This window comes from Oryx dammah, unplaced genomic scaffold, assembly GCF_014754425.2.
Source record: "Oryx dammah isolate SB20612 unplaced genomic scaffold, SCBI_Odam_1.1 HiC_scaffold_29, whole genome shotgun sequence".
NCBI classification, from domain to species: Eukaryota; Metazoa; Chordata; class Mammalia; order Artiodactyla; family Bovidae; genus Oryx; species Oryx dammah.
The window spans coordinates 53718331-53732320 of record NW_024070213.1 but is presented as its reverse complement, the minus strand read 5'-3'; the positions used below and the strand labels follow the sequence as shown (position 1 = coordinate 53732320).

The 13990-nt window shown below is 41.6% G+C and overlaps 1 protein-coding gene across 4 annotated transcripts in view; it reads left to right on the top strand.

Moving 5' to 3' along the window:
* The first annotated feature begins 218 nt into the window (after nucleotides 1-218).
* Nucleotides 219-13990, top strand: part of ANO4 (anoctamin 4) — a 356708-nt gene continuing 342936 nt past the window's right edge. For all 4 annotated transcript variants that reach the window (XM_040234899.1, XM_040234898.1, XM_040234897.1 and 1 more), the window contains exon 1: nucleotides 219-425. The gene's annotated coding sequence lies outside the window, so the exon portion shown is untranslated. The remainder of the gene's footprint in view (nucleotides 426-13990) is intronic.

The following is a 13990-nucleotide window of genomic DNA, read 5'->3' as shown; positions in this document are numbered from 1 at the left end:
TAACTGATGGGGAATTCTGATATTCTAGCCCGTAGTTCCTCACACTCCAAAGAGGTGCCTTCCCATCTCTCTCTTCACCTTCCGACCCCGGCCTTGTGCTCAGCCTCCCCCCACCCCGCCGCCCCTGCCCCCGGGGCGGGGAGGAGAGCCCTGGGCGTGATGCTCTGAAATCCACCAGGCTGTTAGCGCTCCAGCTCGTCCTCGGGAGAGTCCTGTTCCCGACTTCTCAGGGCTTTTACAGCGCAAACAACTGCCTGCGGGCCCGGGGTTGGGGAGGCTGAGAAGAACTTGTGTATGTTGGTTTTCTCGTCTTTCATCACTTTGTTGGCCTCATCCGTTGCCTAGATCTCCGCGGTGGATTTCTTTCTGTCTAAGACTCTGAGGAAGGATCCCTTCTCCTTCTGTTGACTCTTTCTATTTTTATGGTAAGTGCTTGCATTCAATGAGCAGCCCTGCTGCAGTGAAGTGAACGCTTAGCTAGCTCGCTCTCTTCCCGGCTAAGCTTAGTGACCTTCTCTCTGCGTTTCTCTAGTGTTCCTGGGTCCACGTCTGGGGGTGGGGAGTGGGGATGCAGCTGTTGAAAATGCTGGAGGGTCGTTTGTCTGGCTTGTTTGTCTTTTTGTTTTGTTTAATTGTTGCCATAAACGGAGCTCTTCGGCTGTGATGGAAACAGAAGCACTCTCTCTTTGTCCTTGAAGCGGCAGCCAGGGAGATGTGAGCATGGTGGTAAACTGCAGCAGTGTGCAGGGGATCCGGGCAGGGCGACTGACAAATCTGGGGGCGAGATGAACCCTCGGCGTGCTCAGGTGCACTCTCTCCGAATCCGGAAGGGCCGGGCTGATCGGCCCACCTAGCGAACTGTTCCATCTTTCCCGGAGATGACGGCACACGTGTGAGTTATGTCGGAGTCGGCTGGGGGCAGCGGCGCCTTAAGCACCTGCCTGCGTCTTTCTCGTCTTTCTCGTGGGCTTTACAACTCGGGTGGTAACATTGGCGGCGGCGGGAGGACCCCTGTGCCGGGCGGACGGAGTAGACGGCATGACCTCATTGCCTTTTTCTCTTTGGAATTTCAGGGTGCCTGTTCTGCAGACCGGTCTCTTCCCATCCTCTTCCGAGGGTGGTGGGGCAGTGAGAAGAGGCACGTTTTTTTGAGTTGACAACATAGTTTCAATCCTCCTCCTGGTAGATAAAAGGCTTGGAGGCTGTTAGATGGTTAGACTTTGCTCACAGAACATAAGCAGGGTTGGAAGGAAGAACGTGCGTGTTGCGGTGACATCAGGCCGGCGGGTTTTGTTGCAGAGCATTTACTCTTAGATTTGTGTTCTGATTTTTCACCTGGTCTCTGAGGCTGCTGGCTCTGGCACCGCAGCTTCGGGTCAATTATTGTCAGCTCCTGGAGTCCAAAGGAGAAACATCGTGAACACAAAGTACAGCTCTATCTTGTGGAACCTGGGGTTAAAGGGGAGTCTCTTCTCATAGGGAGATGTCTGTCTTGTCTTTTTTTTTTTTTTTTTTTTTGGTAGCAGGTGTCTTGGATTATTTTGGTCACCGCAGCATTCCAAAGAATAAGCTTTGCAGTTCTCATTCTGCTCCTTATTTTCCAGTCTTGGACTGGAGATGGGTTATTTTACTTGATTTTGTGTGGGTTTTCTGATTGTGGTTCATTTAACTCTAGGGAGGGGGAAATGTGGGGTGAAATTTTTGGTCTTTCTCCCTGTTGATTGGGAGTTTGGAACATAAAGTTGCTTGACTGGCTTGCTCTTTCTCACCACTTTTATTTCTACCCTCAGTGTGGATTTGTCTTAAAATAGTGGTGATGACATCAGACATATGCTTTTATCTTGTTCCCTAGGTATATTTGGTTGGTTTTGGTGGAGGGTTCTTTTAAATACATGAAAGCATATATTAAAACAAAGAACAAGAATTTGTAGATGTTTACATTATATCCCAGCTTCACAGTGAAACCAGCAAATAGGATAACAGCAACAAATTAGGATCCTTGCATACTGTAACCTCTGAATCATTAAATAATGTTTGAAATACTTTCATCATTGTTTGCATTAGCTATTCTAATATCCATACTTCCCTACACTTCGTTATGGCTGGGAGCAATGTTGTCATTTAACTGGCTGACTTCTCTGCTTTGATTCTAAGGTTTAGTTGTTGACTTTCAACTCTACTGGTGTTTTCTTACTTTGCTTAATTATTTCCCCTCCAATTGCAAGGATTTTTATCAGGTGCTTGGCAACTCAACTTGACATATTCATCAAGATGAAAAGAGTTATAGAGTCAGCTTGGGTGTCTTGGAAATAGACCCTGCATTTCACAAGACAGGCCATTTCAGATGCATTTAGAAATCTTTTGTTTTAATTAGTAGCAACATTAGCTTTGAGAGAAAATGCTGTGGGCGTTCTTCATTTTACTGAGCAGAATATTCATCTGTGCCATCAGAATTGTATATATGCAGCATATTCACAAGTGTATTGTTTACTTGTGACTGTTGTGTACAGATTTTCCATATTTGTAGCATGCTCATTTAGAGGGGAGGAGAAACATTTCTGAAACTCTGCTTTGCATTCTCCAGCCAGTTTTTTTTTTTTGGTAGGGATTTCCCCAGTGATTCCACACCCCTCCTCCAGATAATGCCTTTTGGAATTTCTCTGAATTGGGAGATTGCATTCTTTGTGTTTGCTTGTCTCACAGCATGATGTTAGATTAATTCTTTTGCAGGGTCCCTGAAGGCAGCATATACAACCACTACAGGAAATACTGGTAAAAGCTGTGCTGAATGGAGCCAGTAACTCTTAGCCTCTTGGTGTGATGTAGTCACTGCCACATTTTTTTGTGTGTGTTTTTGTTTAGCTGCTATGTCTAGCAAATTGTATTTATTTGAAATGGGTCCAGAAATACCCAGATAGATGTAGATACAGTTACTCATACAAATGCCATTAAAACAGTGCTTTTACTGTTTCTTTTGATGATGTTCTAATTTGAAACCTATAGCTTATATTCTGAGTCAGTATTTTCCATTTTTTATCTTTCTGCTTTCTTTCCCACTTCTGCTTTATGTTTTTATGCATGGACATGCATATGTGTCCACCTGTAAACTCAATAAAGATTGTTTGATTAATGAAGAGTTGGTTAACAGCTTCTCTTCCAGTAACCAAACTCTTGTGCTCAACCTGTAATCATGTAACTGAGAGAAGAAATTGTCCCTGTTAGTAAAACTATAACCACATGTGTCTGCAGGCCTTTTTGTCATTGAAACTACTTTCCATAGTTGATTACTAGGACCAGAAATAGAATCACTTTTGCATTTTAATGAATGACATTCTAGATTTGTCTAGGTTGGAATGCCCTCAAATCTTGAAATGTTTACTACTTAAAAGGTCTTTTGGTAAAGAGGGGGAGTTTATGGATGATACATAATAAAATCACTTGATTGTGGGTACAGCCTTTCTTTGGAAATTGAATGAATTATATCATTAAGGATGTTGGCTGAATTTTCCTGTGGCTTTTTAAAATATAATTAAGGTGACGTATTCCTTTACCATCTCTCCATGAGCCCCCCTTTTTTTAAAGAGTAAAAAGAACATATAACTCCCACATAAAGCTGCTTAGAGGGAGAACCATTTTTTAACAGAGATTCAAAACCACTTCTAACACCAGCTATGGTGATCTACTTTGAAAGGAACTTGCTAGTCAATTGGCAACTCAGACAGATTGTATAAAAGAGGAGAGATTCTTCATGAGCTGTGTTGAAGACTGCATTTTTGATCTGTCTCCCTTCTAAATTCATCTAGTACTATAGTCACTAGGTCAGCTTTGCAGAAAAAAAATCATGTACTTAGGAGCTTAATAATCTACCCACACTGTCATAAATGTTTATGTTGCAAGTTATATCTCTTGGGTAGTAAAGGGAGTTGGCAGAATTTTGGAGGAGAGTCAAATCACAGCCCGAAAATAATGTAAGATGAAACGGGAAAAATTCCTCCCCATACTTAGCATGAATTCTCTACTCTGGCTGTTGGCCTTTAAGTCTGAAGAGTCAAGAAACTGTTAAAAATACATAATGACAGGGTTGGTGGGTCTGTTCTCGAATAGAAATCTCTGACCCTTAACTAGGCATCTGCTGAGTGACCTTTTGGCTTGCAGCCATTCTTATAGGAAGCAGACATATTGTCATACAGCAGGAATTCACTTACATTTTTCCCATTGGTCTCCCACTGGGGACCTCCTGTGAGTGTCAGAGAGGGAACAGTGTCTAGACACCGTTAGAGACCACGGGCAGTCCCAGCAGGATGTCTTCAGGACCCCAAGTGCCTTTCTGGTCTCAGCCAGGAACTGGCTGTCAGACTTAAACTCATAATTGGGCTTGGAGGACCAGATAATCTGAAAAGTGAAAGTGAAAATGTTAGTTGCTCAGTCCTGTCCAACTCTTTGTGACCCCATGGACTGTAGTCTGCTAGGCTCCTCTGTCCATGGGAGTTCCCAGGCAAGAATACTGGAGTGGGTAGCTGTCCCCTTCTCTAGGGGGTCTTCCTGAGCCAGGGATTGAACTCCCACACTGTAGGCAGATTCTTTACTGTCTGAGCTACCAGGGAAGCCCCAGATAATCTGAGGGCTCTCCCAGTCACTTAAAAATCATGAACTCTGGTTCCAGCTCTGTTTTTTTACTATATGGGTGATTTCTAAGGCAATTGACCCAGATGAGACATTCCTGGCAGATGGGGAATGAGCTGTACCTTCCCTTAACCCTACAAGACCCCAGCATGTCATGGCAGTGACATGATCATCAGAGTTACTCAGAAACATGTGCTGATGTTGATCCTTCATGATCAGGGCTTATGTGGGTATGGTGACTACCTGCTGCCCCGAGGACACCTTGAAATACCTCTCCTTGTCATCAAAAGGGACCTTGAGGAGTATCTTACCTACCGTCTGGTTTCATAGATAAGAAAGCTAAAGTCCTGGGAAGTTAAGTCACTATGACAGGAGAGATCTGGTCAGTACCTGGGCAAGACAGTTGAGTCAATGTGGATGGATTTACTGAGACACCAGCTCCACTCCTGGTGCGGGGCCCCTTCCATGATACATAGCTGACACTTACTGTGTCATTCTTTGCTCACAAAACTGCTTTGTGGCATGTAATTCACTGCTGTCCATTATTTCTGGGGTTATTTCATGCAGATTACGTGGCTGTGCCAGTCAGAGTGAGTCACATCAAGCAACTGTTTATGGTCACGTGTTTATGCTTGTGCGGAAATGCATTTTTTATATTGAAACTGCTTTTCTTAAGAACGTTTCAAGAATTCTAAAAACATGCTTGATTTCCCACCCCCTGGGCTTCAGCTGTTTCTGTTCTGTTGAGGGGGTAATGTTTACGGGTCAGTTCCCTTGTCTATTTATTTACTCCAATATTCATTGAGCACCTGACGTTCCTCCCTGGTGCCAGGCAGTGGGGACCTCCTGGTGACAGCTGGATGCTACCATTGCTCTGAGGGCGTTCAGTCTAGTGATGCTTCATGGAGTTCATCGTCTCTTGACTTTTTCAGCCAGTGGTCTGCTTACTGTTACATCAGCGTTTCTCAAAGAGCCCAAGTTGAGAAACAGTTTGGCTGGGCAGTTCTTTCCTGTGATTATTCCACGAAAGCACCTTTGCAAAGGCATATCTTTACCCTTTTCCAAAATAGTATTTTTAGCTTGTGATTTTTGTTACCAGATTCAACAAGAGATTAATTAGCTGAACTTGTTTGTGCTGTTGTTGGGATTCACCAAGATGCCTGTTCCATTTTTTGGCAAAACTAGCCTGATTCCTGGAACTGTAAATTCATAGTCTGGATAGCACAGGGTCCATGGAACTAGCTGTAGGTTAAAGACCAAACTCCTTAGCCTTGTATACCAGGCCTTTTATAATGTACAGCCATTGCTTCTTGTTCTGCAACTCCCCTAGAAAATTCCAGAAATACCAAAACATTTGCAGTGCTCAGAAGTAAGGAGCTCTCACTTGCCTCTGTGCCTTTGCACATGCTATTTCTCCTGAGACTAACTTTCAAGACAATCTCAGACAACATCTCCCATGGAAATTTTTTGACACTTACCACTTTTACTGAGCCTTGTGCCCAAAGCTGAGCTAGGTAGACCCTGTTTGTCCTCTTACATACCTCGTAGGACTTGATATAGACGTTATAGGACTTTATAAACTATTATTATAATTCCTTGTCTATTTGCGTCTCTCCCAAGTAGACAGTTTGTTCCTTGAGGGCAGGGACCATATTTTCATCTCTATATCCCAAGGCCCAGCAGAGTGACTGCTGAATAGCAGATATCCAGTAATTCTTGAGTCAGGGACTGAGCAATAACAATAATTCTTGAGCAAACAGATCGAGAATCACCATAGAAAACCTAGGGTGCTGGTACTGGCAATGACTGCTCTGTGTGGAAAACTTAATTTTTCAAAATAATGTGACTGTATGAATTGTACTGAGAAGGATAAAGAGACTGGCAGCCATCCTGTGTAATCCATTAGAAATTCTACGTGAAATCCCAGAAAATGTTTCTGCCTCCCAGTGAGTTTCAATAAACAGTAAGAATTTATTAAGTGTCTTCTCTAAGCAGAGCCTTGTGTCAGGTCCCCAGGAATGAAAGATTTAAAGAAAAAAAGAAAGAAAAGCAGTGTAATTCCTGTCCTCCAAAAAGCCACAAACTAGTGAAAACTTATTCTGTGACCTGGTTACGAGGCAGACAGAGTCTAGTAGGCTGTAGACTTCAGACACGACGGAAGTAGCAAGGTCGTTTTAGGCAGAGGGGCTGGCTTGAGTAAGAAGCCACTTAGAGACGTGATGGTGGGTCAACAATGCAGTGGCTTTGGTTGGAAGGTAAAGGGAGTGGGCTGGGCCTGGAGGGAGGGGTGGGAAATGCAGAGGAGGATGAGGACCTTTTGGGTGGGGGAGATGGCAGTAATATCAGAACTCAGTGGCAGTTGATGAATTTCTGTAAGTTGGGAGATAATAGAGTCTAGAAAAAGCCAGTTAGAAATTTGTTTAGAATCTCTCCTCGGATTTAATTAAGTCAAAAGTCTGTATTCAGCAGGGGAGAAATGCAGTTGCTTAGCATAAGACATGTGTTTCTCACCCACCCCTTTTGCCCTTGAGGGTATAGTTTGACATTCAAAGTCATCACGAGGAAGTGAAGCTGGGAAACCGAAATCAATCCGTTTTAGACCTAGAGAGAGGTGAGGACCAAGGTCACTGACGTGCCTGTTAACACACTGTCCAGAGTGTAGAGAACACCGTAGGCCCTTTGGTGCTTTTTGCTAATAATTTATGGCTTTTTTCTTTGGCAATTAGCCTTGTGCTATTTACAAAGAATATATTCATCTTACCCTCATGCTGGGAAAGAGTGAAGGCGGGAGGAGAAGGGGATGAGATGGTTGGATGCCATCACTGACTCAATGGACATGAGTTTGAGCAAGCTCCGGGAGTTGGTGATGGACAGGGAAGCCTGGTGTGCTGTAGTCCGTATGGTTGCAAAGAGTCGGACATGACTGGGCAACTGAACTAAACTGATAATCATCATCTTATGAACCGGTGGGTACAGGATGTATGAACTAGTTTCATGTAGGTGAAAAAGTGGCTTAGAGAATTTTGTGTTAGTTCATCCCTGAAGTATGATTTCTGCTGTGTCTTCTCTCCTTTTTTTTTTTTTTTTTAAGAGTCAGGAAACATATGTTTAGGAAGTGGTGAGTAGTTAAGTTTTGTACATCTCAGAACTGGATCTGATCAGATGACTCTCCATCTTGAAAGTAACCTAAAAAAGATTGAGGAGGATCTCTAAATATCTTGGCCAGAGTATGAAAGCAAATCTTGTTTACGGAGTGAGAGATGATGAGATAGAATAGCTTCATTCACTCACTCACTCATTTAACAAGGACTACTGAACGTTTATGGGCTTCCCTAGTGGCTCATAAGGTAAAGAATCTGCCATCAATGTGGGAGAATCAAGTTTGATCCTTGGGTCAGGAAGATCCCCTGGAGAAGGGAATGGCAACCTGCTCCAGTATTGTTGCCTGGAGAATTCCATGGAGAGAGCAGCTGGGATGGTGTCGCAGAGTCAGACATGACTGAGTGACTAACATGCATGCTGAATGTTTATAATACTATGCTCCTGGGCACTGAAGAAACAGGCAAAATGGTCAATGTCTTGTCTTCATGGAGAAAACATTGTGGTAGGAGGTGAAGAGGAAACGGATTATTTTGGCCCATACAAAGCATGTCAGATGGTGATAAGCACTATGGGGGAAAAAATGAATATTTTGTTCACATTTGGCTTTCTTTTGATTTATTTAACTTATTTGTTATGTTTGAATCATTTTCTTCATTTATTGTTTTCAGCCTCTTGTTTTTATATTTGCTTTCTGATGAGTCTATCATAAATAAATCAAAACGATTTTTTTTTTCCTGCTACATAAGTGCAACTGTTGAAACCATTGGAGTGCTGTGAGCAAAAGTTAAAAGCAGGAATTCAGTTTTTGATCTGACTTAAAGGAAAAGTACTGTAGACATCAAAGCTCATATGAGTGTGTTTCTGAAGGGTAAAATTGTCAGAATTTAAAGGAACAGTATGGAATAGGAAGAGATCTCTCTCTCACCAAAATCTGAGGGGAGTGAATTAGGCTGTTCTTGGAGGCAGAGTGTGAGCTTAGGGGACTGTGGGAGACAGAGAAATGGTGGCCGTCACCAGTGAGCATAACTCATTAGGAGAGGGAGATGGGAGTGAAATGAACACATGGGAAATTTAGCAAGGAATTTCAGTTCGGGAAGGAGGATAAAGCCTGTGAGACATATGTGTGTCAATGAGCAACGCTTCCAGAAACAGGTGCTGCCTAATGTAGAACATCTGTGTGAATTGGTTAATGGAAATAATGACTTGAAACAAAAAGCAGTATATATGGATTTCTATAATTTCCCACTCTATATTCTGTGTGATCTTGAATTCAGTATCAGTGTTCCGTTCTATTCCAAGCAAGCTTCCAGTCAATACTTTCTACCTTACTTCTAAAAAAATTAGGATTTAAAGCAAAATATCTTCTGGTGGTGCAGAGCTGCTCTGGGGCAGTTTGGTTCCCATTCTGGCCCTGCTAGTTACTTGCCTTTGGATCTTGAGCAAGTTACTTATCTCTTTCTAAGTTGATATGTTGTATTTTCATTTTTATTCAGTTCAAGAAATTTTCTTTGTTTTTGGCTGCACTGCATGCAGAATCTTAGTTCCCTGACCAGGGATCGAACCTGCACCCCTTGCAGTGGAAGCACGGAGTCTTAACTAGTGGACCGCCAGGAAAGTCTCAGTTTCTTACTCTCTTTGTGTATCATTGTCTTCAATTATAAAAAGGGGGTTAACTAATATTCTCTGTTTTATAGAGTGGCTGAGTTAAATAAGCTAGTACTTGGAAAGTACTGAGCACAGTGGCTGCAAGAGTCACACAGCCTAACAGTTGTTAGCTCATTATTATCATTGCCTCTCTGCTGTTAGGAATTTGGAGAAATTCTCGCATATATATTTACTGGCCTAGCAGAACACTTCTTTAAGAATTCAGATTGTGCTTTCTTCTTCACGTTTGTGATTAATGATTTCACATTGGAGCTTTTTGAATGGATCTCACAGGTTTTATTCTCAGTCTCTGAGATGCTTATTGTGATTTAAAATTCACTTGGATCATAAATGAATCAAAGAGACATATGAACAGGAGAGCCAAAGGACCGCTTGGCCAAAGGGGTCAATGGGAGGAAGATCTACTAGACACAGGAAGCAACTTTCTGTCACGAAAAGAAAACCATGAGATTGAAGAGAAAAGCACAGGATGGAAGCAAATATGATTACATTCCTTTGACTCTTGATATTCTAGAGGGTTTAGGAATGATCACTTTTCAGATGGAATATGGTCTAGACAAACTACTGCTGCACTGTGACTTGGTGGTTAGAGAAGAGTAGTTATATGCCAGGAAGTATATAAGAAATATTTCTAATGGTGGAATGCTGGGTCACAGAACTTGTGAACTGAAAATTTTATTAGCTCTTAGCAAATTGTTGTTGACTTTAATCTGCTGGGGAAAAGTAGCATCTCATAGTTTAATTTGAGTATCTTTTCATGTGACGTCTTCGTATCTTTCTCTTCTGTGCCCTTTGCAAGCTTACTTTTAAGATTTGAGTTTTGACCTTAATTTTTAGGAGCTCTTTATAAAAGAAATTAACATTTTCTAATATGATTTTCCCCTAAATGGTTCCTGCTGTTTTGCCATTTACCTTTTGGTACGGTCTATGACATTTTGGGCATAAAAGCTTTGTTTTTATATAGTTAAAGTTGTCATGTGTTTCTTTCTGGATTTTGTATGATAATCAAAAAAGCCTAACCCACTCTGGGATTGTAAAATTGATTCTTCAAAAATGTCTTGTTGGACTTCTATGAAGATTTTATTTTCATATATTTCTTTGGTTCAAACTTATTTTGCTGTAGTAATGAAATAGAAATCTGAATTTATTTTTCTTCAATAACTACCCGATTCTCTCCAAACATTTCTTGAATGATGTGTCTTTCCCTTGCTTTTACTGTGATAACTCTTGAGAGAGATGATTTTTACTTTGACCAGGGTGAAAGTGGAAGGAAAGGGTAGCATCCTATATTTAATCCCTTCTGCAGTTAGAGCTATTTTTGGAGAGTTTGCTCTGTTTTGTTGACTGTCAGTTTGTTGGATAACTGCACTGTGTTAATTTCTTTTAGTTTTCTATGGTTTAATATCTGGGATGGCTAGTCTTCTTTTATTAATTTTTTTTTTGTTCCAGGATTTTCTTATATCTTCTTACATTCTTTTTTCTATATGAACTTTGAAAATAGTTTGGTTCTTTAAAAATCACGTTTTAGAGGGTGGGTTGAGTTAAGTTTATAGATTAAGGAAAGTATTTTATGAAATTGAATTAATTCTGTCCTCAAATAGGCTATAGGTTCCCATTTATTCAAATCTTCTTTTGTGAAGCTCAGTAGTGTTTTAACATTCTTCACATGTATCAATAGTATCTTTTCTTTGAATAAATTATTTGATACGGTCTGATAAGTCCTTACTAGTCTTCACGTATTTCCAGAGTATTGAGAGATGAGAAAGGAATGGGAGTGTTCATTGAGCATTGTAGACTGAATAAATTCCCTGGGGAAGAATATTTAAAACTCCATATAGATGTGATTGATTTTTTTCTTCCTTTTTTAAAACCTCATATTTTGAATTGTTGGTTTAACCATGAAAACGTATTTGTTTTAAATTTGCAATTGAATTTGCTTTTCATACTCCCAGATTCAGAGGACCGGTTACTCTGACCCTTTCGCACAGTGTCCTTTTTACATTCTTACATTAACTCATTTATCTAGTAACTAACTTAGGAGACATTCAATGAGCACTTACCGTAGGCCAAGCATTTAGGAATATAAATATTAACAAGATGTAGTTCCCTTCATTAGGGGGTTTTCAACGTTCACTGGGAGACTGACCTGAAAACAAATAATGATACTGTGGCAGTGTGCTTGCTTGAAAACCTATGCATGGTAGAGTTGGAGCATAGAGGGGAGGGTTTAGGGCTGTCTTGGGCCAATCAGAGAAGGCTTCCCTGAGGATTCTCATCTGAACTGAGACTACTTAGATGAGCTGCTTCCAGGTGGTCAAAGCAGAGGGGGCTGCCCCAGGCAGAGAAGTGGGCCATTGTGAAGACAATGTGGCATAACTTGATCTGCAAGTAATTGAGCCTTTGGGGCCCAAGTAGGAGATGAGGCTTGGCAAGTAGGTGGGTGCCAGATCTCAAAGGGCTTAATATGACATGCTAAGGAGATTTTGCTATATTCTATAGCTGTTGGAGAAAACTTTGAGCAGGAAAGAGTCAAGGTCAGATTGCAGACTCCCGTCAGTCTAGTAGGAGTCAAGAGGGGAGGAAGGGCCTGTGCATGCAATGAGGACTACTAGTGTGGAGATTATAACAGTGGGCCCAGTAAGACTAGTTTAAACTGGGTGAGGAATGACAGAGGAAGCTTCTGTGAGATTCATTCAACAATTACTCATTATGATTGCATGTGGGCCAGGCTCTGTTCTTGGCTTCAGGGATACAGCAGTATTTAATGTAGATGTGCTCCCTGCTTCCGAAGAGGTTACACAGGAGACCTGCAAAGAAGCTGATCAGTAAAATGTGGCAGGAGGTGTTAAGTGCAGTGAAGCAGAATGAAGGAAGGGAGAGTGGTGTGGAGTATGCTGGTTAGGACGGTCCTGTCAGCAACGTGATGGTTGAGCGGAGTGAAAGGAGAGAGACGGGATATATGAGGAAAGGGTATCCAAGCGGAGGACACGGCCAATGGACTGGCCCTGAGTAGGGACTGTGCACGGCATGAACAAAGCATAGGGAGGAAAACACGAGGCCTGGAGCAGGGGGACAGGAGAACGAGGCTGGGAGCCAGAGGCCATGGTAGATGTTAGACTTTATCAGAGTGAGATGGGAAGCCGGGCAGTGTTTTGAGTAGAACAGTGGCAACCTTGAAAGGATCTCACTTGCTGCTGCATGGAGAACACAGTTGGGAGTAAGGGAGGAAATAGATCAGTGAGGGGACTGGTGGAGAAGTCCAGAAGAGAGGTGTCAGTGGGCCGAGGAGTGGCCTTTGAGGTGGTGAGAAGTGGGTCTGTCTCCACACTGGAGCTGCAAGATGCAAGCACAGACTATTTTAAAGGGAAATAAGGAAAGACTAGCTGGCAGGGGCTACTTTAGCATGAGCAGTCAGTGCAACTGATTGCTGAGTGGGCCACCATGACCTCTCACAAGGTGAACTATTGTACATCTGTATACTTGCAAACCACACTGGAATGTGTGAAATGATTCAATAGTGAATTCCCAGAATTGCCTTGCTGTGTCTAAGGCTGTGTTAAATAGGGTTAATTGAAAGTATATGAATGGTGTCTACTTTCCTGAGCAATAAAATTGATAAAGAGTCTACACTAAAATTTAACTTTAAGCAACTTCACAGCCTGAGAATTTTCAGCAAAGAATAATCAGGGCCCTGATAATAAGAAATTGCCAGACTGGATTGACATGGGAGAGGGACAAATTGGGGGCACAGAAAAGGACCCACAGATCGTGAACCTTGGGAGTGTGGGGAGAAATGACTGAAACGTGGCTGAACATAATAAATTGCATAACATTTAATTCAAGTGCTTTTAGCTAAAGAGTTGTTTCTAAAACCTTGGTATTCTCCATTAGCTAAAGGTTATGATATGTTTCAGAGTTAAGGCTAGTTCCCTTATCTTTGAGAGTTATCTTTGCAGAGTTATTCATTCTAAATAGTATATTTCTGTAAATCACATGGTGTTATGTCATAAAATTGAAAACACAATCATGAAAAAAAATTTATGGATCCCAATCTCTTGTCAGACACTGCCTTTTGGAGGATTTTAGCCTGCTTATAAGAATGTAAATTTCCTCTGCAAAACTGAGAGTGAAAACCATGTCCCAAACTGCTCCAGTTATCATGGACTGTGGGTATATTTACACAATAGGAGTAGAAATTAAAATTGGGCAGGAGTAGAGACTTGGTCTCTACTGAACAAGGCATTTAATTTGACTGATATTCTCCAGTTAACTGTACAGTAAACTATGCACCGTCCTCATTGAGTTGGGTGGGTTCATTGTTTCTTGAATTAATCTGCCCTTGTCATCATAAGTCATGAAATTAAAGAACTTTTCAATTGTTACAGTAGTCAAAGTAATGGATAAGGAGTCCCTTCAACAAAGACAGTCAATGTGAATCCTTTATACATAACTGAGCATGAGATGGCATTAACATTCCCTTGTTTTTATAACCTTATATAGATTTACGTCAGTGTTAATGATATAACATGTGTGGATATATGTATGTATATATGTGCAGACACATTTATAATTCCTCTCCTGCACAAACCACAGTAGTCCT